This window comes from Mytilus trossulus, chromosome 5 (genome assembly GCF_036588685.1).
Source record: "Mytilus trossulus isolate FHL-02 chromosome 5, PNRI_Mtr1.1.1.hap1, whole genome shotgun sequence".
Taxonomy (NCBI): Eukaryota; Metazoa; Mollusca; class Bivalvia; order Mytilida; family Mytilidae; genus Mytilus; species Mytilus trossulus.
In genome coordinates this window covers 75597009-75624854 of record NC_086377.1, presented here as the reverse complement: position 1 = coordinate 75624854, position 27846 = coordinate 75597009, and the positions used below count along the sequence as shown (strand labels likewise).

The following is a 27846-nucleotide window of genomic DNA, read 5'->3' as shown; positions in this document are numbered from 1 at the left end:
TACTGAACACATGAGACGGATACATGACTGATTGATCATGATTGATTGATTGATTGATTGATTGATTGATTGATTGATTGATTAGTTGGTTGGTTGGTTGGTTAAACACGTTGGATAGGGTCAATTGAAACAGCAAAAAAGAAACAAAGAAGATCTTGGACCGTATATTAAACACATGAGACGGATACATGATTGATTGATCATGATCATGATTGATTGATTGATTAATTGATTGATTGATTGATTGATTGATTGATTGATAAGTTGGTTGGTTGGTTGGTTGGTTGGTTGGTTGGTTGGTTGGTTGGTTGGTTGGTTGGTTGGTTGGTTGGTTAAACACGTTGGATAGGGTCAATTGAAACAGCGAAAAAGAAACAAAGATCTTGGACCCTATATTAAACACATGAGGCGGAAACATGATTGATTAAACATGATCATGATCGATTGATTGATTGATTGATTGATTGATTGATTGATTGATTGATTGATTGATTGATCATGATAATGATTGGTTGATTGATTGATTGATTGCTTGGTTGGTTGGTTGGTTGGTTGGTTGGCAGGCAAACACACATAAAACTCTTCAAGTAGTGCCCCGAATCACATATGTACATGACCTTGACATTTGACCTTGTAACCTTTGTCAAGGTCATTGCTTCACAATGTCATTGCAAAAGACCCTATGGGTCAAGGTCATTTTGTTTAAGAGTTTTGTCTAATAATGGCTTTATATAAACCATCAATGGGGATTATGTCCCTTACACAATGGTAAAACTAATATAGTCATAATGTAACAAAGTTGCCCCTTGAAGTACTCAACATTTTTCACTGCTTAAATTTTCTGTATCTATAACCATTCAAGAATTATAGGGAAATCAAAGACATATGAAAATCTAAAATATGACCTTGACCTTTGACCTTGACCCTATTTTCTAAGTTAGGAATCAGGGGACTCAAATAAAAACCTTCCAGGGTTATGCGGTTAATGGTTTATGAGTTAAAAAAAATACCGACAAATTTATTCCGTAAAGAGAGGTAACTCCTATAAAATTTCATCGAATCGCTTCGATCCAAATTAGCCAAAATTTTCTGAGGATGTTACGAACAATTTGTAAATTAAAATTTGTCATAATATTTAACGGTTGCGAAAGAGTTGCGCTAACAAGGAAAACAGTGTTTGGGGAGATAACTCCTACAAAGAAAAGTATTCGTTTACGCAGGGTAAATTTCAAAAGCGCATAAACTGTTCGATATCATATACCAAATATCTAAGCGACATATTGCGAAACAAATGTTTATCGCAAGAACAAAATTAGGCGGAAGAAAAAAAAAAAAAAAAAAATAATCAGAACAAATACAATAGGCTTTCCACAGAAAAGTGGAAAGACCTAATAATTATCTTATTCTAAATGATATTGTCACATCTTTATCTGTCAAAGAAAGGAAAACATTTGTTCAATTTATAATACCGTGATTTTAAAGCACACCTGTGCAACCAAGATCGATTAAATGTTCAAAGGTAAATTATCTGGGTAATCCAATTATGTTGTCACGCGTCGTTAATTTAAAGTACATCCGACGGGCAATAAACCAATTAACAGCCACGCGGTGTTGGGAGAGAATCTTTGGAGGATTTTAGGAGTGAAATCCGCGGTACTCGGTGTGATTCCGAGAAACACGGAAATCGGAGAAAAAAGTTATCGAATCGATATTTTTGAAGAGTACTGTATAAATGGATTAAAAGATTAAATGAATAACAAAAGGTGTACATCTGCTCTTAGCAACAGTGTAAACATTCTGATCAGGATCTTTTAAGTTCTTGCATATTGCATGTGATTTTAAACGCTGCAATGAAACAGGCTATGAGTAAGAGATCTTTTCTTAGGTGTTGTGCACCCCTTTAAGGAGTTATTGCCCTTCAAAGTATTTTTTTTACAATTTTTATACAACCGCAAACAAAATTTTTGCGTCATATAATGGTATCATGTTGTCGTCTGCGTCGTCGTCCAAAGACACATTTAGTTTCAGGGACGATTCCAGAAGTTGGAGAGCGTTGAAGACAAAAATTCCTAAAAGTTTTGCCAAATCCAGCTACGGTAATCTATGCCTGAGGTAGAAAAGCCTTAGTATTTGAAAAATTCTTAATTTTGTAAACATATAATTTATAAATATAACCATATCAATGATAATCATGGACGATTCCAAGTTTTTTCAAATGGGTCCTTTGAACTTCAAATTGGGAATGTTTATCCCAATTGGGAATTTTTTTGCATAAGATCTAAGACGAAATTATATCATTTTCCTGTAAAAGCGGAAAATGTAAATTAAGTTTAACATGTACACTGATTTAAAAAGTTGTAACATTTTGAATAATTATGGATGGGCTACTGATTATGATATATATGATTCTTAGAGATATGATCACCAGATTACTTGACAGTTATTGGATTGAGACCAGGGAAGTGGTATAACATGAATATCATTGCACATGATACACTATCATCTTAGCTATGGTAACCTAGGCCTTTTACATGTACAAAAACATCTATACCAGCTAACATAAATCGATGGCAAGCCGTTTTGTATTTATTCAAATCTCAATGTATCTCATGTCATATATAAGATATATGTAAGATATCTCATTTACTATATAAGATATCTTCTATAATTTCATTTATATAAGATGTCTTATGTATTATATAAAATATCTTATATTTCAGGGGTTAAAAATTTTTGTTACAGCTAACTAGCCCAGGATTTATTGGCAGCAGGATTTTACTAGCCCTGTTGGAAGAACTGCTAGTCCATCAAAACTGACCTGCTAGCCCTAGCTATATATAGTATGCCTTAAAAATCAAGAGTTTGCTGCATAATACAAAGTGGGTGTCCTTTGTTTTGAAGGAGACATTATACACTGTATTTAAAAAATTTTGTTGATCTGTAATTTATTCTTTTGGTGCTTAATCTAACCTACTCAGGAGCCTGTAATTCAGTGGTTGTCGTTTGTTTATGTGTTACATATTTGTTTTTCATTAATTTTTTTACATAAATGAGGCCGTTAGTTTTCTCGTTTGAATTGTTTTAGTACATTGTCATGATTGTCTCATCGGGGCCTTTTATAGCTGACTGTGCGGTATGGGCTTTGCTCATTGTTGAAGGCCGTATGGTGACCTATAGTTGTTAATGTTTGTGTCATTTTGGTCTTTTGTGGATAGTTGTCTCATTGGCAATCATACCACATCTTCTTTTTTATATTAGTTGTTCCCACAGACTTTTTATTTGCGTGCTTGGGGCAACTAACGGCAATATTCACAGAGCATTGTCTGTTTTTTTTCTCAGCAACAGCCAAAATTTGCCAGGGGAATCATTGTGTCCCAGTTCTGCCAACTTTTCAGGAAATGAATGTGTGATTTTTTGGCCAAATTGTAAAGATCAAAGAGAAAAAACAATAGATCAAAGGAAAATGCCGCCAAATAAGCATGAACATGTGTGAGTCTCGCGCTAAAGACTTGGCAGCCCCTCTGTCCTGGACACTATAAATTTTTTTCCGCGACTTTTCCCTGTCATATTTAGCATTTTTGGGGGATGAATTTTCAGCCTCGTTACTCCTTTCATCCACCGTTTTTCGTTTTGAAACTGACGAAGTTCCTGGGGTTCCCGTACTAAAATATTAAAAAATATTTTGTTGCATGGTTTCGTGCTCAAGAGCTGTGCAACAAGACAGGTCAATACCAATGAATACCTGATACCCCCAAATACCGTTAATTGAAAATCTTGGCACGATAAGCAATGTACAATACCCCAATCCATGTTATAAGAAATCGATATTTAAAGTACGAGAATTGCAATCAACACATGATACCAGGCCATCAGACATGCCAGAGTTATTTGTTCTATTTTTAAAATATGTACAACCCAGTTCAAATTCTTGAAATCCCAGCTGATTTAATTGATTCGAATTGGCTAACATAGAATAGTGATGAAGGAATTTTTCACTTTCTATTTTGGAAACGTCAAGAATTTTTTGTTACTAGTCCATCGGGCATATCAGATTACACATTTTAATTGCCCGAGGCGTAAATGATCTCGTCCTGGGCGTCGGGCTAGTGGATTTTTTAACCCCTGTTATTTTATTATATAAGATATATCATAAAGTTTATAAGATATCTTATATACGTTATATATGAGATATCTAATAAATATATTTTAGACAAGACATCTTTTATAATTTACAAGATATTTTATATAGTTTATAAGATATCTTATATAGTTTATAAGATATCGTATATAGTTTATAAGATATTGTATATAGTTTATAATATATCGTATATAGTTTATAATATATCTTATATAGTTGATATCTCATATAGTTTATAAGATACATGTATCTTATATAGTTTATGGGATATCTTATAAAGAAAATTATATAAGACATATCTTATAAACTTATTAACTATATAAGACATCTTAATATAAACTTTATAAGATATCTTTTCAACTTTATATTTAATAAGATATCTTATATACTTTATAAGATATCATCTAAAGTTATTAAGATATCTTATTAATATATTTCTTTAAGATTTCTTATATAGTTTTGAAGATATCTTTAAGATATCTTATAAACAATATAAGATATCTTATTTATAAGATATTTTTATATTGTTTATAAGATATGTTATATAATTTATAAGATATCTCTTATATTTTATAAAATTCGTTTGAAAATAGTAAATTTCATAAACTTTATAAGGTATCTTATATAATCTATAAGGTATTTTATATAATATCTTATAAACTATACAAGATATCTTATAATGTGTATAAGATATCTTAAAGTTAAATTAAATAGCAAAACAGCTTGCCATATAAACCACTGAAAAAAATCATTCATTTGGTATTTTTTTCAACAGGTCATCTTTATAAATTTACTTTGATTAAAATGGAATTCTAATTGAACTGGCCCATTGTCGTATTCAGAAAAGCAATAAAAAAGTGTATATACTTAATTGATAAGATATTTAAAGCAATTGACCAACATTATTTTTCAAAAACGCTCAAACGTTTGTCTTTTTTAGGAAATATAGCAAAATGCTCTATTTTACAAAAGAAGTTTTCATCAAGTTATATAACCAGCTCTGCTGGGCGATCTGCTTTTACGAGATCGGCGCCCATTAAAATGTATTCATCAATGTTATATCAAAACTTGAATTTGCTCTTAGCCGAGGTCTGCTTTGACACATGTTTTTTATCAACCCGCTTGTCGATCTTCTTTTACAAGATCAAATACTCCCATAATATTTTAATCAATTGAATCCTACTGCTAAAACTGTTTACCACATGTTGACATAATCAAATCTTTGTTAAGGTTCCACTAAAGTCAAAACATAAGAAACTTCATTAACATCTAAACTTTGCCTATATTTTTCAACCTATAAAGAATAAAGTCCCAAACTTTTCCGGAAATACTGATTTTTATTTTTTTTCATGAATTGGGAATTTATATTCACAAATATTTTTTTGGGACCGCTGGCCGATTTTAGGGCCGCCAAGCGGCCCTAAACTATTTAGTGGAATCATCCCTGCAGTTTCCGGATAATAACTTTTTTTTCAGTGAATGGATCTCTATAGTTTTACCAGAAGGTTCAATACCACTAAAGGAAGTTTGGGATTGATTTTGGGGGTTTGGGTCCCAGTAGTTTAGGAATTAGGGCCAAAAAGGGGGCCCAAAATAAGCAGTTTTGTAGTTTTCAAACAATAACTTGTGTTCAGATTACACTACTTGTCAATTATGTATAAAGAAATATCAGGTGTTGGACTAATTGCAAAAAAAAGGGAGGTGGAAGTAGTTTTTAATTTTTTTTTCCAAATTTCTCAAATTCCAAATCTTCAAAGTTTGAAGAAGAAATCTTTAATTGCACAATATTGCGCAATATATTTGTAAGATCTTGACATTTGTTTTGTGTCAAAAACTAATATTATGTCAAAAATTTGATCACAACCCAAATTTGGAGCTGTATCAAGGTTGAATGTTGTGTCCATACTTGCCCCAACTGTTTGGGGTTCAACCTCTGCGGTCGTATAAAGCTGTACCCTACGGAGCAACTAGTTCGTAAATTTTTGTAATCTTTTCCAAACTCCTGAAACTACTGGACCAAATTTAACCAAACTTGGCCACAATCATTATTAGGGTATCTAAATATGTCCGATGACCCAGCCTGGCAACCAACATGGCCCGCATGGCTAAAAATAGAAGATAGGGGTAAAATGCTGTTTTTGGCTTATATCTCTTAAACTAAAGTATTGAGAGCAAATCTGACATGGGGTAAACATGTTTTAGATCTATCTGCCCTGAAATTTTCAGACGAATCAGACTACCTATTATTGGGTTGCTGCCCCTGAATTGGTAATTTTAAGGAAATTTTGCAGTTTTTGATTATTATCTTAAATATTATTATAGAAAATGATAGATAGAGATAAACTGTACACAGCAATAATGTTCAGCAAAGTACGATCTTCAAATAAGTCAATATGAAAAAAATTGCCAATTGACCCCTTATTAAAGGAGTTATTGCCCTTTATAGTCATTTTTTAACAATTTTTTTGGTAAACTTTTTCAATCTTTTTCACAAATCTTCTCCACTTAATCATGTTAATCTACTGAGCCAAATAGAATTAAACTTAGCGACAATTTTCAATAGGGTATCATGATTGAAAAATGTATCCGATGACCCTGCCATCCAACCAACATGGCCGCCATGGCTAAAAATAGAACATAGGGATTTACTATAGAAGTCTAAGGGAAAATTGTAAAAAAAAATCTAAAATGGTCACAATAGAGAACTTATTTAAATAATAATAAGGGGTCTTCAGTAACTATTGTTATTCAAGTTACTGAGATGACCTGCTTTTAACTTAACTACCATGTACTGGGCCAAATTAAACCAAACTTGGCCTCAATCATTATTAGGGTATCTTATACTATTTATTATGATTTAACCTGTTTAAACCTTATTTTACATGATTTCCAAAACCACAGTAGATACAGGTGAGCGAAACACACTCTTGAAAGCCTCTAGTTCAGGTTTTAATTGTTGAATAGTCTTTGTCCTAAATATGCATTTTCAACCCTTCCCCATAGGCTTCAAATTTAATGGTAATCACATTTTAAACCTTTGTACCAGATCACTTTATGTAATCTCTTTCCCGCCATTTTAAGGCTTGTGCAGTTCGCAGGCTGTTGTAAATTGATGTCAGCAACACAATTTATTTAGCACGTCTAGTATATCAAATGGTCGTCCCCGTAGACAAATGTGATTATCAAAATAAATTTCATCTAGGCTATATGTTATTACATTTTAATAATGTATCACTAATCATAGATGTGGGTGATTGGTTTTTATCTTTTTGAAAATTTGAATTAGTTGTGATAACAATGTTAATCAATTGTTTAACAAAAACACTGTAATATAACAAATAGACAGGTACATGTATGTGAACCATAGGCTTCACTCTTCGAATTACAGAGTTCCCAGTATCTAGCCCCACCCTTTACTCTAGCAATCTGAAACATGAATTAGATATCATGTGCCTGTCTTGTGTACAAGTACATACCATTAAATACACACCTGCATTCAAGAAATTTCGATTAAATAAGTACACAATGTTCTTTATAAAATCTGTTTTATGAGGGAACTGTATGATCTTCACTGTATTGTCAGTGAATACATATATATCATGATCATGTACATGCAAAATAATGAATACATATATATCATGATCATGTATATGCAAAAAATCCATTTTATAATATTGGACCCTGGATTTTGTTGGGTTTGTTTACAGGTTTACATCTGTTTATAAATAAACTTATCAAAGAGACAAGGATTGAAATTTTGTATTTGTGCCAGACGTGCGTTTCGTCTACAAAAGACTCATCAGTGACACTCGAATAAAAAAAAAGTTAAAAAGGCCAAATAAAGTACAAAGTTGAAGACCATTGAGGACCAAAAATTCCTAAAAGTTTTGCCAAATACAGCTAAGGTAATCTATTCCTGAGGTAGAAAAGCCTTAGTATTTCGAAAATTCAAAGTTTTGTAAACACTTATAATTATGACCATATCAATGATAATTTACATGTTTAACATTTTATATTAATCTTTATTTGCAGATTCTTATCAGGCTAATTGACAGGTGGCAGAAGGGGTAAAAATGTATATAATATAAAGTGACATTAAGGCCATGAAGACAGACTGTACAATAACATGCTGAAAGTGCAATAAGAGTTTGACGAAGGCCCACGTGTAATCCCTTATTGACAATTGCAGAACTCTGGCCAACAGATTTCACATTGGGTATTTAACATGTTTTTAGAGTTATGCCCCTATACAAATGGAAAAATTGCTGAATTTTCATTTTCGTTCTCTTACTTTAGTTTGCCTCAACCAAATGTATGAAACTTATACACAATGCTTATTACCACAAAACACAGATCAAGTTTGAATTTTAGGGGTGTCAATATTACTGTTCTACAGTTATGCCCCTTTATAATGTTATATGATATGCAAGCGGGACATCATCTGCATGATCTGTGTCACATGGACACATTCCCCATTTATTTAATTATCACATATTTGGATTCGGCTTGTAATAATACACCATAAAATGAAATAAAAAAAGGGGTTAACCGTCTTTTTTGAAACACGAGATTTTGAAAATAACAATATAATATGCCAAAAATAAATAGAATTATATATAAGGGAAACTGTTGAAATACGGCAAGAATTTTTACATGGTCGTTATTCTATTTTATTAATCCACAGAGTTTTTACATGGTCGTTATTCTATATTATTAATCCACAGAATTTTTTCAAACATTGTTCATGTTGGTATATGTATATGATTCAAAATAGATTCAAATGGATTGATGTAAAGGAAGTCCTTAGCAACCCTGAATGTTTTCAAGCTATATCCTATTGAATTTAACCTTTAGCTATATCGAGACATTGTATAGCGTATAAATTGTGCAAGGTGATGTCAATGTACACATCAGTAAATTTAAATATAAAGATAAAAAAAAAAAAAAATAGCTCTAAATTAAAGAATCAAGAGGCCAAAATTGTAATGTTTTTCAATGCTAGCTTACATGAACCTGGGAGATTATATATATCATGGCTTATATTTTCTTCACTGTTAGCCAGTGCAAAGTTTTAAAGTTAATGAAGGGATGAAAACCAAATAATTGATTAATTACTTAATTGTTGTTTGCACCCCCTCCTTTTACACCCCAAAAAACTTTTGGTGAACCAATTGTAAATTTGAGATTTATTTTCGATACCTTTAGAAGCGAAATCAAAATTTTATAGAACTTTAAAATCCTCTATTCATTTTTAGCTCACCTGGCCCAAAGGGCCAAGTGAGCTTTTCTCATCACTTGGCGTCTGTCGTCCGGCATCGTCTGTCGTCGTCGTTAGCTTTTACGAAAATCTTCTCCTCTGAAACTACTGGGTCAAATTACACCAAACTTGGCCACAATCATCATTGGGGTATCTAGTTTAAAAAATGTGTCCGGTGACCTGGCCAACCATCCAAGATGGCCGCCATGGCTAAAAATAGAACATAGGGGTAAAATACAGTTTTTGGCTTATAACTCAAAAACAAAAGCATTTAGAGCAAATCTGACATGGGGGTAAAATTGTTTATCAGGTCAAAATCTATCTGCCCTGAAATTTTCAGATGTTTTGGACAACCCGTTGTTGGGTTGCTGCCCCTGATTTCATAATTTTAAGGAAATTTTGTTGTTTATGGTTATTATCTTGAATATTATAATAGATAGAGATAAACTGTAAACAGCAATAATGTTCAGCAAAGTAAGATTTACAAATAAGTCAACATGACCAAAATGGTCAGTTGACCCCTTTATGAGTTATTGCCCTTTATAGTCAATTTTTAACCATTTTTCGTAAATCTTTGTAATCTTTTACAAAAATCTTCATCTCTGAAACTACTGGGCCAAATTAAACCAAACTTGGCCACAATCATCATTTGGGTATCTAAATAAAAAAAATGTGTCCAGTGACCCGGCCAACCATCCAAGATGGCCGCCATGGCTAAAAATAGAACATAGGGGTAAAATGCAGTTTTTGGCTTATAACTCAAAAACCAAAGCATTTACAGCAAATCTGATGAGCGTTGGGGGTGGGGGGGGGGGGGGGGGGGGTTAATTGTTTATCAGGTGAAGATCTATCTGCCCTGAAATTTTCTGAAAAATCAGACAACCCACTTTTGGGTTGCTGCCCCTTATTTGGTAATTTTAAGGAAATTTTGCTGTTTTTAGCTCACCTGGCCTAAAAGGCCATGTGAGCTTTTCTCATCACTTGGCGTCCGTCGTCGTCGTCGTCGTCTGTCGTCGTTAACAATTTTTCAAACATCTTCTCCTCTGAAACTGCTGAATGAATTTGAATGAAACTTAGCATGATTGTTCTTTAGTATATCCTGCACTAAGTTTGTGCTTCGATTTTTGATCCGTCAAAAACATGGCTGCCATGGCTAAAAATAGAACATGGGGGTAAAATGCAGTTTTGGGCTTATATCTCAAAAACGAAAGCATTTAGAGCAAATCTGACATGGGGTAAAAATATTTTATTAGGTCAAGATCTATCAGCCCTGAAATGTTCTGATGAATCTACAAAAAAGTTAATATGACCAAAATTGTCAATTGACCCCTTAAGGGGTTATTGTCCTTTAATGACAATTTTTCACAATTTGTTCATCATATTTGCTAAAAATCTTCTCCTCTAAAACTACTCAACCAAATTCAACTTAACTTCAACTGAATGATCAGTAGGGTGTATAAAATAAAGTTTGTGTTTTATTTTCTATTTCGTCAAAAAACATGGCCGTCATGGCTAAAAATAGAACACAGGGTAAAATGCGGTTTTTGGCTTATATCTCAAAAACTCCAGCATTTAGAGCAAATAAGACAAGAAGTTAAAGTATTTATTAGGTCAAGGTCTACCTGTCCTGAAATTTCAGCCGAATTGGGTATCTGTTTTTTCAGTTATAATGCCCCTGAATTGATGATTTTAAAGAAATTTTGCAGTTTTTGGTTATTATCTTGAATATTATTATAGATACAGATAAACTGTTAATAGCAAAAATGTTAAACAAAGTGAGATCTACAAATAAGTCAATTTGACCAAAATTGTCAATTGACCCCTTAAGGAGTTATTGCCCTTTAAAGACTTTTTTTCACAATTTGTGCATCATGTTGACTTCTCCTATGAAACTGCTGTATCAATTTCAGCCAAACTTATGCTAAATGAGTTTCAGAGTCTCTAGTATAAATTTTTATATTATATTTCCTTGTATGTCAAGAATCATAGCTCCTATGGCTTAAATAGAACAAAGGAGAAAATGTTTTTTTTTTGCTTTTGAAGAAAATAGGACGATTGAAAGAACATGTATAAATTGAAAAGCCAAAATAATCATTGATGAGAGATTTAACCAACAAAATTAAGGTGAGTGATTCAGGCTCTTGAGAGCCTCTTGTTTCGTGATATTTGCGCTTTGCCGCCTCTGATTTCCGATTCTTGATTTCCGATTCTTGACTTCCGAGCGATGACCTATCTTAAGATGCTTATCCATCTCATCCGGTCATTTAGTTTTCATTCTTGAGAAATAAATCTTTCAAATTAATAATTACCGTTTCCGGTGTACCGTTTCTATAACCTGATCAACAATCTCAGATCAATGGGAAAAAAATCACAGAATATGAATGAAACCCGGATCCCCATATCTATTTTTTTGTTTGATAATCGATCTGTCTTGATCATTGATGGAGTTATACTAAAACATGTTGTTTTCGTCCGTTTATTTGATATTTTTTTTACTTTTGTGAATGGATTTTGGGGACTTTTTTATATGATTATATAAATCAACAAGTCAATGTCAAGCATCCTTTTTTTACTTGTCCACGGTGAACAGACACAAAAAATTTCTTGTCCGGTTGGTCAACTGTACAAGTCGGGCCAGTTGAGCATAGCATTTCCACACCCCTGAAACCATTATTTGTTCCACCTGCACAGCTGAAAAATTGTGTATTATTTTGAATGTGTTTTTACTGTAATGAAGTCAAATGTAGAACCCCCTTTATCAAACTTTAACAAAACAGAACAGATCAAACTTCCAATAATTTTCATGATTATGCTTATGATTTATAAAAAAAAAATCTTATTTCATGTTTTTTTATACGACTTCAAAATTTTCGTCGTATATTGCTATCACGTTGGCGTCGTCGTCGTCGTCGTCGTCGTCGTCGTCGTCGTCCGAATACTTTTAGTTTTCGCACTCTAACTTTAGTAAAAGTGAATAGAAATCTATGAAATTTTAACTCAAGGTTTATGACCACAAAAGAAAGGTTGGGATTGATTTTGGGAGTTTTGGTCCCAACATTTTAGGAATTAGGGGCCAAAAAGGGCCCAAATAAGCATTTTCTTGGTTTTCGCACTATAACTTTAGTTTAAGTTAATAGAAATCTATGAAATTTTGACACAAGGTTTATGACCACAAAAGAAAGGTTGGGATTGATTTTGGGAGTTTTGGTTTCAACAGTTTAGGAATTAGGGGCCAAAAAAGGGCCCAAATAAGCATTATTCTTGGTTTTCGCACAATAACTTTAGTTAAAGTAAATAGAAATCAATGAAATTTAAACACAATGTTTATGACCACAAAAGGAAGGTTGGTATTGATTTTGGGAGTTTAGGTCCCAACAGTTTAGGAATTAGGGGCCAAAAAGGGACCCAAATAAGCATTTTTCTTGGTTTTCGCACCATAGCGTTAGTATAAGTAAATAGAAATCTATGAAATTTAAACACAAGGTTTATGACTATAAAAGGAAGGTTGGTATTGATTTTGGGAGTTTTGGTCCTAACAGTTAAGGAAAAAGGGGCCCAAAGGGTCCAAAATTAAACTTTGTTTGATTTCATCAAAATTGAATAATTGGGGTTCTTTAATATGCCGAATCTAACTGTGTATGTAGATTCTTAATTTTTGGTCCCGTTTTTAAATTGGTCTACATTAAGGTCCAAAGGGTCCAAAATTAAACTTAGTTTGATTTTAACAAAAATTGAAACCTTGGAGTTCTTTGATATGCTGAATCTAAAAATGTACTTAGATTTTTTATTATTGGCCCAGTTTTCAAGTTGGCCCAAATCGAGGTCCAAAATTAAACATTGTTTGATTTCATCAAAAATTGAATAATTGGGGTTCTTTGATATGCCAAATCTAACTGTGTATGTAGATTCTTAATTTTTGGTCCAGTTTTAAAATTGGTCTAAATTAAAGTGCAAAGGGTCCAAAATTAAATTAAGTTTGATTTTAACAAAAATTAAATTCTTGGGCCTCTTTGATATGCTGAATCTAAAAATGTACTTAGATTTTTGATTATGGGCCCAGTTTTCAAGTTGGTCCAAATCAGGATCTAAAATTATTATATTAAGTATTGTGCAATAGCAAGTCTTTTCAATTGTACAGTATGTTGCAATGGCAAGAAATATCTAATTTCACAATATTGTGAAATAGCAAATTTTTTTTAAATTAAGAGTTATCTTTCTTTGTCCAGTATAGTAAGCAAGAAATATCTGCAAGAATTTTTTTTAATTGGAGTTATCTTTCTTTGTCCAGAATCAACTTAAATCTTTGTTAAATACTACAATGTATATTCACTTTTTACTACCAACTGATAAATTTAAATAATCTTTACCATTCAGTGATAACAAGCAGTTTTTTTTCATCTTAATATTTTATGATGTATTTAAATGAGTAGTAATTGTTGCAAACTCCATTAGAATATTTTAATTGAAATTAGTTTTGGAATAAGGGAAAGGAGGATGTGATTAAAAAATTGGGTTCAATTTTTCTCATTTGAAATTTCATAAATAAAAAGAAAATTTCTTCAAACATTTTGTTTGAGAGGATTAATATTCAACAGCATAGTGAATTGCTCTAAGAGAAAACAAAAATTTTAAGTTCATTTGAATACATTCATTCTGTGTCAGAAACCTATGTTGTGTCAACTATTTAATCACAATCCAAATTTAGAGCGGAATCCAGCTTGAATGTTGTGTCCATACTTGCCCCAACCGTTCAGGGTTCAACCTCTGCGGACTTATAAAGCTACGCCCTGCGGAGCATCTGGTTGTTTCTTGTAGTTAAAAATATTTCTCTTCAAATTACAACTCGTGTGTACAAACATGATAAAATGTTGTGTTTTTTCTTTTACAGGATATAATGGCAAGTTGGGATAAGGTAAGATTTTCTTCTTTTAAGTCAATGGTCATGTTACCTATGTTGTCTATAAATTGTACATAAAGCTACAGAAGTGTAGTATTCTCAGAGTCAGTCAGTGTCATGTGACCTATGTCATGTGACCTATGTCATGTGACCTATGTTGTCTATATATTGTACATAAAGATACAGAAGTGTAGTATTCTCAGAGTCAGTCAGTGTCATGTGATCTATGTCATGTGACCTATGTCATGTGACCTATGTTGTCTATATATTGTACATAAAGATACAGAAGTGTAGTATTCTCAGTCAGTCAGTGTCATGTGACCTATGTCATGTGACCTATGTCATGTGACCTATGTTGTCTATATATTGTACATAAAGATACAGAAGTATAGTATTCTCAGAGTCAGTCAGTGTCATGTGACCTATGTCATGTGACCTATGTCATGTGACCTATGTTGTCTATATATTGTACATAAAGATACAGAAGTGTAGTATTCTCAGAAACAGTCAGTGTCATGTGACCTATGTCATGTGACCTATGTCATGTGACCTATGTCATGTGACCTATGTTGTCTATATAAGGTACATAAAGATACAGAAGTGTAGTATTCTCAGAGTCAGTCAGTGTCATGTGACCTATGTCATGTGACCTATGTTGTCTATAAATTGTACATAAAGATACAGCAGTAGTATTCTCAGAGTCAGTCAGTATCATGTGACCTATGTCATGTGACCTGTGCTGTCTATAAATTGTACATAAAGATACAGGAGTGTAGTATTCTCAGAGTCAGTCAGAGGGAGAATAGGGGAAATTAAATTGACTACAGTGAACAGAATTTCAATATACAAAATTATCGCTATTTTACGAAATTTTCCTTTGATCTTACTAACTGATAATTTCCTTTCTCAGTACTGTAGAGTGGTACCAAAAATTATCGCTAGAAACTAAGGGCGCACATGCCATTGTCAATGAAATTGTGTTTTTCTTTTTCAAGATATAAAAGCAAGTTGGAATAAGGTAAGATTTTCTTCTTAAAAATCAATGGTCATGTGACTTATGTTGTCTATAAACTGTACATAGAGATACAGACATGTAGTATTCTCAGTCAGTCAGTGTCATGTGACCTATGTCATATGACCTATGTTGTCTATAAAATGTACATAAAGATACAGGCGTGCAGTATTCTCAGATTCAGTCAGTGTCATGTGACCTATGTCATGTGACCTACATGTATATCGTCTATAAACTGTACATAAAGATACAGGCGTGCAGTATTTTCAGAGTCAGTTAGTGTCATGTGACCTATGTTGTCTATAAACTGTACATAAAAGATACAAGTGTGTTAAATAAGTATTCTAAGAGTCAGTCAGTGTCACGTGACCTATGTCATGTGACCTATGTTGTCTATAAACTACATTAAGATACAGACATTTAGTTTTCTCAGTCAGTCAGTGTCATGTGACCTATGTCATGTGATCTTAGTCATATGACCTATGTCATATGAACTATGTCATGCGACCTATGTCATGCAACCTATGTCATGTGACCTATGTTGTCTATAAACTGTACATAAAGATACAGGAGTGCAGTTTTCTCAGGGGAGAACAGGAGAAATCAACATTACTACAGTGAACAGAATTCCAAAGGGAAATAACTAATTTTTTAAAACATTTTTAAAAGACATTGTATAAATGATAAATGACATTTTATGTTTTTTCTCTCCTTTCTTTGGTCAAATGTTGGTAAATTGTTTGAAGAATTTTCTGAATGTTATATGTATAATTTTATTAAGTGAACTCCTCTAATTAGATAGTAATCTATTTTTATTAAAGGATATATTTCATTACATTTAAAGTTGTTGGCATGGATAGAGAAGTTGCAGATCTATATAAGTTTGTGTCACTTGACAGCCTCTTGTTCTTATTGTTGAAGACCGTACCATTGCCTATAATTGCTTACATCCACTTCATTTGAACTTAAGTGGATAGTTGTCTCATTGGAAATCATATCTCCTTATTTTTATAAATATACAATGATTTCATTTTCTTTTACAGGATATAATGGCAAGTTGGGATGAGGTAAGTTTTTCTTCCTAAAATTCATTGTCATGTGACCTATGTCATGTGACCTATGTTGTTTATCAACTGTATATAAAGATACAGGTGTGCAGTATTCTCAGGGGGGAGAACAGGAGAAATCAAAATGACTACAGTGAACAGAATTTCAATATACAAAATTCCAGGAGACAAAAAAAAGAAACGTAAGATATTGTAGGACATTCACAAGAGTGATACCAAAAATTATCACTAGACACTAAGGGGCACGTGCCATTATCAATGAAATTGTGTTTTTCTTTTTCAAGATATATATGTAAAATGGCAAGTTGGAATAAGGTAAGAGTTTCTTCTTAAAAATCAATGGGCATGTGACTTATGTTGTCTATAAACTGTACATAAAGATACAGGCGTGCAGTATTCTCAGAGTCAGTGTCATGTGACCTATGTCATGTGACCTATGTCATGTGACCTATGTTGTCTATAAACTGTACATAAAGATACAGGAGTGCAGTATTCTCAGGGGAGAACAGGAGAAATCAGTAATGTTACAGTGAACAGAATTTCAAAGGGAAATAACTAATTTTTTAAAACATTTTCAATTGACATTGTATAAAGGATAAATGACATTTTAAGTTTTTTTCTTGTTTCTTTGGTCAAATGTTGGTAAATTGTTTGAAGAATTTTCTGAATGTTATACATATATAATTTTATGAAGTGAACTCCTCTAATTAGATAATAATCTATTTTTATTAAAGGATATATTTCATTACATTCAAATTTGTTGGCATGGAGAAGTTGCAGATCTATATTAGTTTGTGTCCGTTGACAAATATACAATGATTTCATTTTCTTTTACAGGATATAAGTGCAAGTTCGGATGAGGTAAGTTTTTCTTCTTAAAAGTCATGTGACCTATGTCATGTGACCCATGTTGTCTATAAATTGTACAGAAAGATACAGGCGTGCAGTATATTCAGATTCAGTCAGTGTCATTTTTGAGATACAACAGGTTGGATTTTTTTAATTTGAATTTATTTTCTTTCTAAAATGTAAGCAAAATGTGTACATCATTTTTACAGTATCTATTTAAAAAAGAGTAACTTTGTTATAAAGTTTATCTAATTTACTTGTATACGGTGGAATGTAATAAAAGGACATGGTTAGAGGATAATCAAAATACCGATTTTATCAATTTCAATATTTAATAGTAATGTGACATCATGATTACAACATTAATTAATGTATTTATCATAAAATTACAACTCCTGTATACAAACATATTTAACCCCTCCTCATTCTTTATGTGCCTCTCCCATGTCGGGAGCTTGTTGTTCAGTGGCTATCACTGGTTCTTGTCTGTCATATTTGTTTTTCGTAAATAGATTTGTTATAAATTAGGCTTAAGTTTTCTCAATTGAATTGTTTCATATTTTTTTCATGTTGGGGCCTTTATAGCTGACTATACAGTATGGGTTTTTAACCAGATTTTTGAAGTAAAAATCAGTTATCGATTTTTGGATGTACAGCTGTCGTGCGGGCAGGCGGCTGCCAATTAGTGTCCATTCATTTACAAGAAAACGCTTTAAAGAATTTTTTTCAAATTTAGATATGTTGTTTCCTGTGACTAAATAAAGGTCAAGGTTAATTTTCATGATTTTAGCTTTTCTTGATGTTCAGTTATAGCCCTTTCCCAAGAATTCAATTTTTGATGGTTTAATTCATTTCTGTACAAATGGAAATAACTATTTTTTTTAAAGATTTTTAAAAGACATTGTTTAAATGATAAATGACATTTTATGTTTTTTTCTCGTTTCTCTGGTCAAATGTTGGTAAATTGTTTGAAGAATTTTATGGTAGGTTTGTTTTTTATTCTTTATAAACTTATTTTCTGAATGTTACATATATAATTTTATGAAGTGAACTCCTCTAATTAGATAATAATCTATTTTTATTAAAGGATATATTTCATTACATTTAAAGTTGTTGGCATGGATAGAAAAGTTGCAGATCTATATTAGTTTGTGACAAAGGAAAGAAAAAAATTGGACCTATTAATTATATTTGATTATAATTTGACAATAGATATAACATTGTGTTACACCATATCTAATTTTAGAGAACTATTTTTAGTGATTAAATCATATCTAATGTTAGAGTACTATGTTCTACCATATTTCTGTTCAAAGGGAAATAACTAAAACTTATTCAATGAACAAGTAACAGGTCGAGAACTCTAAATTTCCTGACGTCAGAATAAATTTGCATAGTAATTTCCAAAACATAAGGCCAAAATGGCCTTGAAAAACTGACCAATCGACTCAATGAACTACAATGCATTGTGGGCTACTACGAGTTTACTACAACTCGACATGCTCGAAAACACGTGAAATTATTGAAAAAACTGTCAACTAATATAGTGTCTGGGACTCTCAAAATAAATGCTTTTGTTCTGCGAATATGTTCATTGTAAGATATATAACATAATCTTCAATTTGCATGATTGAAAAAGTATTGCTTACGAGCTTCACTGTTCGACTTTAATTTCTTTCTCGCCTTGTAAAAGAAGTTAAACAGGTTTTTGTCCAGCCTGCAACTTTTGTTGCAGAAAGCTCGACATAAGGATAGTGATCTGGCGGCGGCGGCGGCGGCGTTAGCGAACTTCTTAAAAGCTTTATATTTTAGCAGGTGAAAGACCTGGATGCTTCATACTTTGTATATAGATGCCTCATGTTACGAAGTTTCCGTCAGTCACTTGTCCAATGTCCTTGACCTCATTTTCATAGTTCAGTGACCACTTGAAAAAAAAGTTCAGATTTTTTGTAATGTTGAATTCTCTTATTATAAGTATTTGGTATGTTCGTACCTTGCAAGGTCCTCATGCCCATCAGACAGTTTTCACTTGACCTTGACCTCATTTCATGGATCAGTGAACAAGGTTAAGTTTTGGTGGTCAAGTCCATATTTCAGATACTATAAGCAATAGGGCTAGTATATTCGGTGTATGGAAGGACTGTAAGGTGTACATGTCTAACTGACAGGTGTCATCTGACCTTCACCTCATGTTCATGATTCAGTGGTTATAGTTAAGTTTTTGTGTTTTGGTCTGTTGTTCTCATACTTTATGCAATAGGTCTACTTTATTTGTTGTATGGAATGATTGTTTCTTGTTCTTGTTTCTTTGGTCAAATGTTGGTAAATTGTTTGAAAAATTTTCTGAATGTTATACATATATAATTTTATGAAGTGAACTCCTCTAATTAGATAATAATCTATTTTTATTAAAGGATATGTTTCATTACATTTAAAGTTGTTGGCATGGAGAAGTTGCAGATCTATATTAGTTTGTGTCCGTTGACAAATATACAATGATTTCATTTTCTTTTACAGGATATAAGTGCAAGTTCGGATGAGGTAAGTTTTTCTTCTTAAAAGTCATGTGACCTATGTCATGTGACCCATGTTGTCTATAAACTGTACAGAAAGATACAGGCGTGCATTATATTCAGATTCAGTCAGTGTCATTTTTTGTGATACAGCAGGTTGGATTTTTTTAATTTGAATTTATTTTCTTTCTAAAATGTAAGCAAAATGTGTAAATCATTTTTACAGTATCTATTTAAAAAAGAGTAACTTTGTTATAAAGTTTATCTAATTTACTTGTATACGGTGGAATGTAATAAAAGGACATGGTTAGAGGATAATCAAAATACCGATTTTATCAATTTCAATATTTAATAGTAATGTGACATCATGATTACAACATTAATTAATGTATTTATCATAAAATTACAACTCCTGTATACAAACATATTTAACCCCTCCTCATTCTTTATGTGCCTCTCCCATGTCGGGAGCTTGTTGTTCAGTGGCTATCACTGGTTCTTGTCTGTCATATTTGTTTTTTTCGTAAATAGATTTGTTATAAATTAGGCTTAAGTTTTCTCAATTGAATTGTTTCATATTTTTTCATGTTGGGGCCTTTATAGCTGACTATACAGTATGGGTTTTTAACCAGATTTTTGAAGTAAAAATCAGTTATCGATTTTTGGATGTACAGCTGTCGTGCGGGCAGGCGGCTGCCAATTAGTGTCCATTCATTTACAAGAAAACGCTTTAAAGATTTTTTTTTCAAATTTAGATATGTTGTTTCCTGTGACTAAATGAAGGTCAAGGTTAATTTTCATGATTTTAGCTTTTCTTGATGTTCAGTTATAGCCCTTTCCCAAGAATTCATTTTTGATGGTTTAATTCATTTCTGTACAAAGGGAAATAACTATTTTTTTTAAAGATTTTTAAAAGACATTGTTTAAATGATGAATGACATTTTATGTTTTTTTCTCGTTTCTCTGGTCAAATGTTGGAAATTGTTTGAAGAATTTTATGGTAGGTTTGTTTTTTATTCTTTATAAACTTATTTTCTGAATGTTACATATATAATTTTATGAAGTGAACTCCTCTAATTAGATAATAATCTATTTTTATTAAAGGATATATTCCATTACATTTGAAGTTGTTGGCATGGATAGAAAAGTTGCAGATCTATATTAGTTTGTGACAAATGAAAGAAAAAAATTGGACCTATTAATTATATTTGATTATAATTTGACAATAGATATAACATTGTGTTACACCATATCTAATTTTAGAGAACTATTTTTAGTGATTAAATCGTATCTTATGTTAGAGTACTATGTTCTACCATATTTCTGTTCAAAGGGAAATAACTAAAACTTATTCAATGAACAAGTAACAGGTCGAGAACTCTAAATTTCCTGACGTCAGAATAAATTTGCATAGTAATTTCCAAAACACAAGGCCAAAATGGCCTTGAAAAACTGACCAATCGACTCAATGAACTACAATGCATTGTGGGCTACTACGAGTTTACTACAACTCGACATGCTCGAAAACACGTGGAATTATTGAAAAAACTGTCAACTAATATAGTGTCTTGGACTCTCAAAATAAATGCTTTTGTTCTGCGAATATGTTCATTGTAAGATATATAACATAATCTTCAATTTGCATGATTGAAAAAGTATTGCTTACGAGCTTCACTGTTCGACTTTAATTTCTTTCTCGCCTTGTAAAAGAAGTTAAACAGGTTTTTGTCGAGCCTGCAACTTTTGTTGCAGAAAGCTCGACATAAGGATAGTGATCTGGCGGCGGCGGCATTAGCGAACTTCTTAAAAGCTTTATATTTTAGCAGGTGAAAGACCTGGATGCTTCATACTTTGTATATAGATGCCTCATGTTACGAAGTTTCCGTCAGTCACATGTCCAATGTCCTTGACCTCATTTTCATAGTTCAGTGACCACTTGAAAAAAAAGTTCAGATTTTTTGTAATGTTGAATTCTCTCTTATTATAAGTATTTGGTATGTGCGTACCTTGCAAGGTCCTCATGCCCATCAGACAGTTTTCACTTGACCTTGACCTCATTTCATGGATCAGTGAACAAGGTTAAGTTTTGGTGGTCAAGTCCATATTTCAGATACTATAAGCAATAGGGCTAGTATATTCGGTGTATGGAAGGACTGTAAGGTGTACATGTCTAACTGGCAGGTGTCATCTGACCTTGACCTCATTTTCATGGTTCAGTGGTTATAGTTAAGTTTTTGTGTTTTGGTCTGTTGTTCTCATACTTTATGCAATAGGTCTACTATATTTGTTGTATGGAATGATTGTAAGGTGTACATGTCTAGCGGCAAATGTCATCAGACCTTGACCTCATTTTCATGGTTCAGTGGTCAAAGTTAAGTTTTTGAGTTTTGGTCTTTTTATCTAATATTATATGCCAAAGGTCAACTATATTTGGTGTATGGAAATATTTTATGATCTATATGTCAGTCCAGCAGGTTTTATTTGACCATGACCTCAATTTCACGGTTCATTGCACAATGTTTTTAGTTTTTGTGTTTAGGTCTATTTTTCTTAAACTATAAGTAATAGGTCAACTATATTTGTTGTATGGAAGCATTGTTAGCTGTACATGTCTGCCAGACATGGTTCATCTGACCTTGACCATATTTTCATGGTTCATTGGTCTTTGTTTAGCTATCTTGGTTAATGTTAAGTTGATGTGACAGTTGTAATAAACTTTATATTTAGGACTATCAACATCATATCAATGATTAGTAAAGAAGGCGAGACAATTCAGCGTGTGCACTCTTGTTTTCCATTGTTATGCATTGTACCTGTGCAATAATTTCACGACGTGAAACCGTGAAATTTCGTATGAAGTGATTACTGTCAAGTATGAAATGTAATCTCTTTAAAACATATATAATGTCATTCCAAAAACATTTCTGCCTCAAAAAACACAAAAACTGGCACAGAAACACTTCCATATGTACTGGATGTGTAAACTTTTTATCAGGATCTGAACATCATAATATTCAGTATGCTAAAAATAAGTGTTATTAAGCTCGGACGGTAAATAGCTTAACATATTTTGTATAGTTTCATCACTCGATGCATAAAATTGAGAATGAAAATTCGGAATGTGTCAAAGAGACAACAACCCGACTATAGAACAGACAACAGCAGAGTCTGTCATAGGTATTTTTATCTTTCGGCTGCTGTCCTGTGCAATATCTCCGATTATATAAATCCTCTGGATCATAGTGGGTGCAATATTACCTATCAAGTTAGAAATACGACGATGAGGTATGAGTGCCAATTGAGATATCTTTCCATTCAATACACAATCTAGTAAAGTAAGCACTCATAGGTTCGTTGCTGAAAAGTAAGCTATAAAGGGACCAAAAATTATTTGTGTAAAATAACATAAAAAAACGGCCTTATTTTATATACAAAAATAGAAATTTTTATATCCAATGCATAAAAAAAAATATAGTAGGTTTAGGTGTAAAGGTGCAATTTTCACAAAACATATCAAATTTCCCACGTTGTCAAACATAAACATGGATAACATCATTAATGATTTTATTAAGATTGACAAATGTTCAAGTCCGAGTTCGTTAAAAATAAAAAAAAAATCTAATATCTCCATTTGAAAAAAAATCTAAGCAAAGACGAAAACCATATGAAATAACAGTTTTTTTCCACTACCGTCAGAGCAAAGGGAACAGTTTGAAAGTGCCAAATACTGAAATATGTCAAAAATCAATACTTTTTTGTAAACACTGTCATGTATGAAAATACATTATAATGGAAACCTGAACTTCTGAGGGATGTTTATATACAAAAAAAAGGAGATGGGGTATGATTGCCAAATGGGACAACTATCCACTTAAGCACAAATAAAGTGGATGTAAGTAATGATAGGCAACTGTAACGCCTTCAACAATGAGAAAATCCCATACCGTATAGTCGGCTATTAATGGCCACGATTGATGATTAAATGCTATTGTCTCTTAAAGACAAATATATAAACAAATTTTGTCCTCGATTTAAATTACTTTTTAAACATAAAAGTAGGTGCAATATATATTTTTAAACTCAAAAAGTTTAGTGACCCCATCAGATACTTGACAAACTCTTAGTCTTCGTCTTTTGTATGAACACAAAATTCATGGATCACACATTTCTCTTAATCTATCTATAGGAAAGTTTCTGCACTCATGAATATTAGCATCGGCTGTCATGGCTGTAATCGACGGCTAACTTTACACTTGTACGTTTGTCTGATGTGTAATTGTGTTTTTCACTGTTGTTTCGTTGCTGTCTGGTGGACAAATACATGAATTCTGCATGTCATCATCAAACACGTGAATAGCTATATATCTGGTAAATCAAACACTTTTTCTTCGCATAGAAAGAACTCTTCATTAAACAGAGCATGGAATGAATACTTTATATCACGAACTATAAATGTGGATACAAAAAATGAAAAACAAAGCGAAATTGTTAATCCTGCATTGCATGACAAAATGTGTTGTATTTAAGTAAGTAGCACGTGTTCTTGGTTGATTGTAAACACGTAGTAGTCCATAATGCATTGTTGCTCATTTAGTGGATTGGTAAAAAAACCAGGTAACAATAAATTGCGTCACACGTAAATAAACAATTACACGTGCGAGAACATAAGTATGCTAATTCATGCATTTCCATATAAGGTAGTGTTGCTGACCTGAGTAATGATAACATCAAAATTTCTTTTTGACTTTTTTTTAAAGTCATGTGTGTTATGAAGGTAGATGTCACAGTTGTAATGTGGTAATTAATTTTTGCTGTACACGTGTGTTAATGTTTATTTTTTTACATGATTCTGTTTGTGTTTCAGATTTGCAAATGTCATTTTCATTATTAATTAAAAATGTACTTTCAATAAATTTTAGGGAGGAAACTTGATGGTTTGTGGCATTCCCTCTTAATTAGAAAATAATCTATTATAAATATTCAATCAGAATCCAAATTCAGAGCTGTCTTAAGCTTAAATGTTGTGTCCATACTTGTTCAACTGTTCAGGGTTCGACCTACATTGTATGCAGGAAAAACCAGTTTGCTGTCACTTGACAGCCTCTTGTTCTTATTGTTGAAGGCCGTACCGATGCCTATAATTGCTTACATCCACTTCATTTGAACTTAAGTGGATAGTTGTCTCATTGGTAATCATATCTCCTTATTTTAATAAATATACAATGATTTCATTTTCTTTTACAGGATATAATGGCAAGTTGGGATAAGGTAAGTTTTTCTTCTTAAAAGTCATTGCCATGTGACCTATGTCATGTGTCCCATGTTGTCTATAAAATGTACATTAAGATACAGGTGTGTAATATTCTCAGAGTCAGTCAGTGTCATGTGACTTATGTCATGTGACCTATGTTATAAAGATACAGGCGTGCAGTTTTCTCAGGGGGAGAACAGGAGAAATCAAAATGACTACAGTGAACAGAATTTCAATATACAAAATTCCAGGAGACAAAAAAAAAGAAACGTAAGATATTGTAGGACATTAACAACTCTTTAAGTCGAAGAGAATCTGACAACGCCATAGAAACAAATGAAAAACAATCAAAATTCAACGGTCTACATTAGTCATTTCAGGGCCTTTTATAGCTGACTATGCCATATGGGCTTTGATCATTGTTGAAGGCTGTACAGTGACCTAAAGTTGTTATTTTCTGTGTCATTTGGTATATTTTGTAGAATTGTCCCTTTGGCAATCATACCACATCTTTTTATATTCAAAACATTACATAGAAAACTAAAGACAGAGCAACACAAACCTCAACAAAAACTTAGGCTGATCTCAAAACTGATGCATAATACAATTGTCTACAGACTTTTCTAAAAAAAAAACTCTGAAATTATGCACAACAATTTCACTCCTTCTTGGTAGTCACTGTTTTTGGTATAAACTGTTGAAACTGTAAAAATGTAGCTTGTTAAATTCAATTATTACATTTATAATACATTTGTATGTTCTAGAGGAAAATGTAAAAGCTTTGTTTTGCTTACAGAAACTTCTTACAGCTGCAAGGGAGGGGAATATAAAAGAGGTAGAATTATGTGTAAAGAACAGAGCTAACTTGGAATGTAGTGATGGTGTAAGTAAAGTAAAATGTTTAACACTTTTACAGATATTTATTATATAGTACACATAATGTGGATCATTTAAACATTGCCCTTGTTAGTGTTCAATGATTCAGTGTACATTCTAGTTATTGCAATACTCTTGTCTTCAAAATATTAAGAAACATAGTATTATGATATATTGTGATTAACTTTATTACACTGATGAATATCACTCCAGTTTGTATGTCAAAGAGTTGCTGTCTGATACTTCGTAACTGGAAATATTATGATTTACTTTATTACTCGTAACATAGTATTCTACATTAAAAACATTACTTTGGTTAAAAAAATAATCTTGCATGACCATGACTTGAGACGTGACACCTGATCATACAACTTTCATTGACCACTCCTGTTCTAAACATGACATGTTACACCTGATCATACAACATACATTTACCACTCCTGTACTGAACATGACATGTGACACCTGATAATACATCATGCATTTACCACTCCAGTACTAAACATGAAATGTAACACCTGATTATACAACATGCATTTACCACTCCTGTACTGAACATGACATGTGACACCTGATTATACAACATGCATTTACCACTCCTGTACTGAATATGACATGTGACACCTGATTATACAACGTTCATTTACCACTCTTGTACTGAACATGACATGTGACACCTGATTATACAACGTTCATTTACCACTATTGTACTGAACATGACATGTGACACCTGATTATACAACGTTCATTTACCACTCTTGTACTGAATATGACATGTAACACCTGATTATACAACATGCATTTACCGCTTGTACTAAACATGACATATGACACCTGAGTATACAACATGCATTTACCACTCCTGTACTGAACATGACATGTGACACCACATCATACAACATTCATTTGCCAATCCTGTACTGAACATGACATGTGACACCTGATCATACAACATGCCTTTACTACTCCTGTACTGAACATGAAATGTGACACCTGATCATACAACATGTGACATAGCAATGACACTCTTATAGTCAACACCAACATGTGACATAGCAATGACACTATTATAGTCAACACCAACATGTGACATAGCAATGACACTATTTACATCAACAACTACATGTGACATACCAATGACACTACCTCATCACCAACATTTGACATAGCAATTACACTGTTTACCTCAACACAAACATGTGACATAGCAATGACACTCTTATAGTCAAAACTAACTTTTGACATAGCAATGACACTCTGATAGTCAACACCAACATGTGACATAGCAATGACACTCTTATACTCAACACCAACATGTGACATAGCAATGACACTATTTACCGCAACACCAACATGTGACATACCAATGACACTCTTTACCTCAACACCAACATGTGACATACCAATGACACTCTACCTCAACATCAACATGTGACATAGCAATGACACTCTAATAGTCAAAACCAACATGTGACATAGCAATGACACTCTGATAGTAAACACCAACATTTGACATAGCAATTACACTCTGATAGTAAACACCAACATGTGACATAGCAATGACACTCTTTACCTCAACACCAACATGTGACATACCAATGACACTCTACCTCAACACCAACATTTGACATAGCAATGACACTCTACCTCAACACCAACATGTGACATAGCAATGACACTATTATAGTCAACAATAACATGTGACATAGCAATGACACTCTTATAGTCAACACCAACATTTGACATAGCAATGACACTCTGATAGTAAACACCAACATGTGACAAAGCAATGACACTCTTATAGTCAACACCAACATGTCACTTAGCAATGACACTCTTATACTCAATACTAACATGTGACATAGCAATGGCACTCTTATAGTCAACACCAACATGTGACATAGCAATGACACTCTTTACCTCAACACAAACATGTGACATAGCAATAACACTCTACCTCAACACCAACACTTGACATAGCAATGA

The 27846-nt window shown here is 32.6% G+C and overlaps 1 long non-coding RNA gene across 1 annotated transcript; it reads left to right on the top strand.

The window, feature by feature from the left end:
- The first annotated feature begins 8176 nt into the window (after nt 1–8176).
- On the top strand, nt 8177–25865 carry LOC134717471 (uncharacterized). Its single transcript, XR_010107326.1, has 3 exons — nt 8177–8354; nt 16348–16371; nt 25781–25865. It is a non-coding gene; the product is annotated as an uncharacterized LOC134717471 (long non-coding RNA).
- Nucleotides 25866–27846: the final 1981 nt, after the last annotated feature.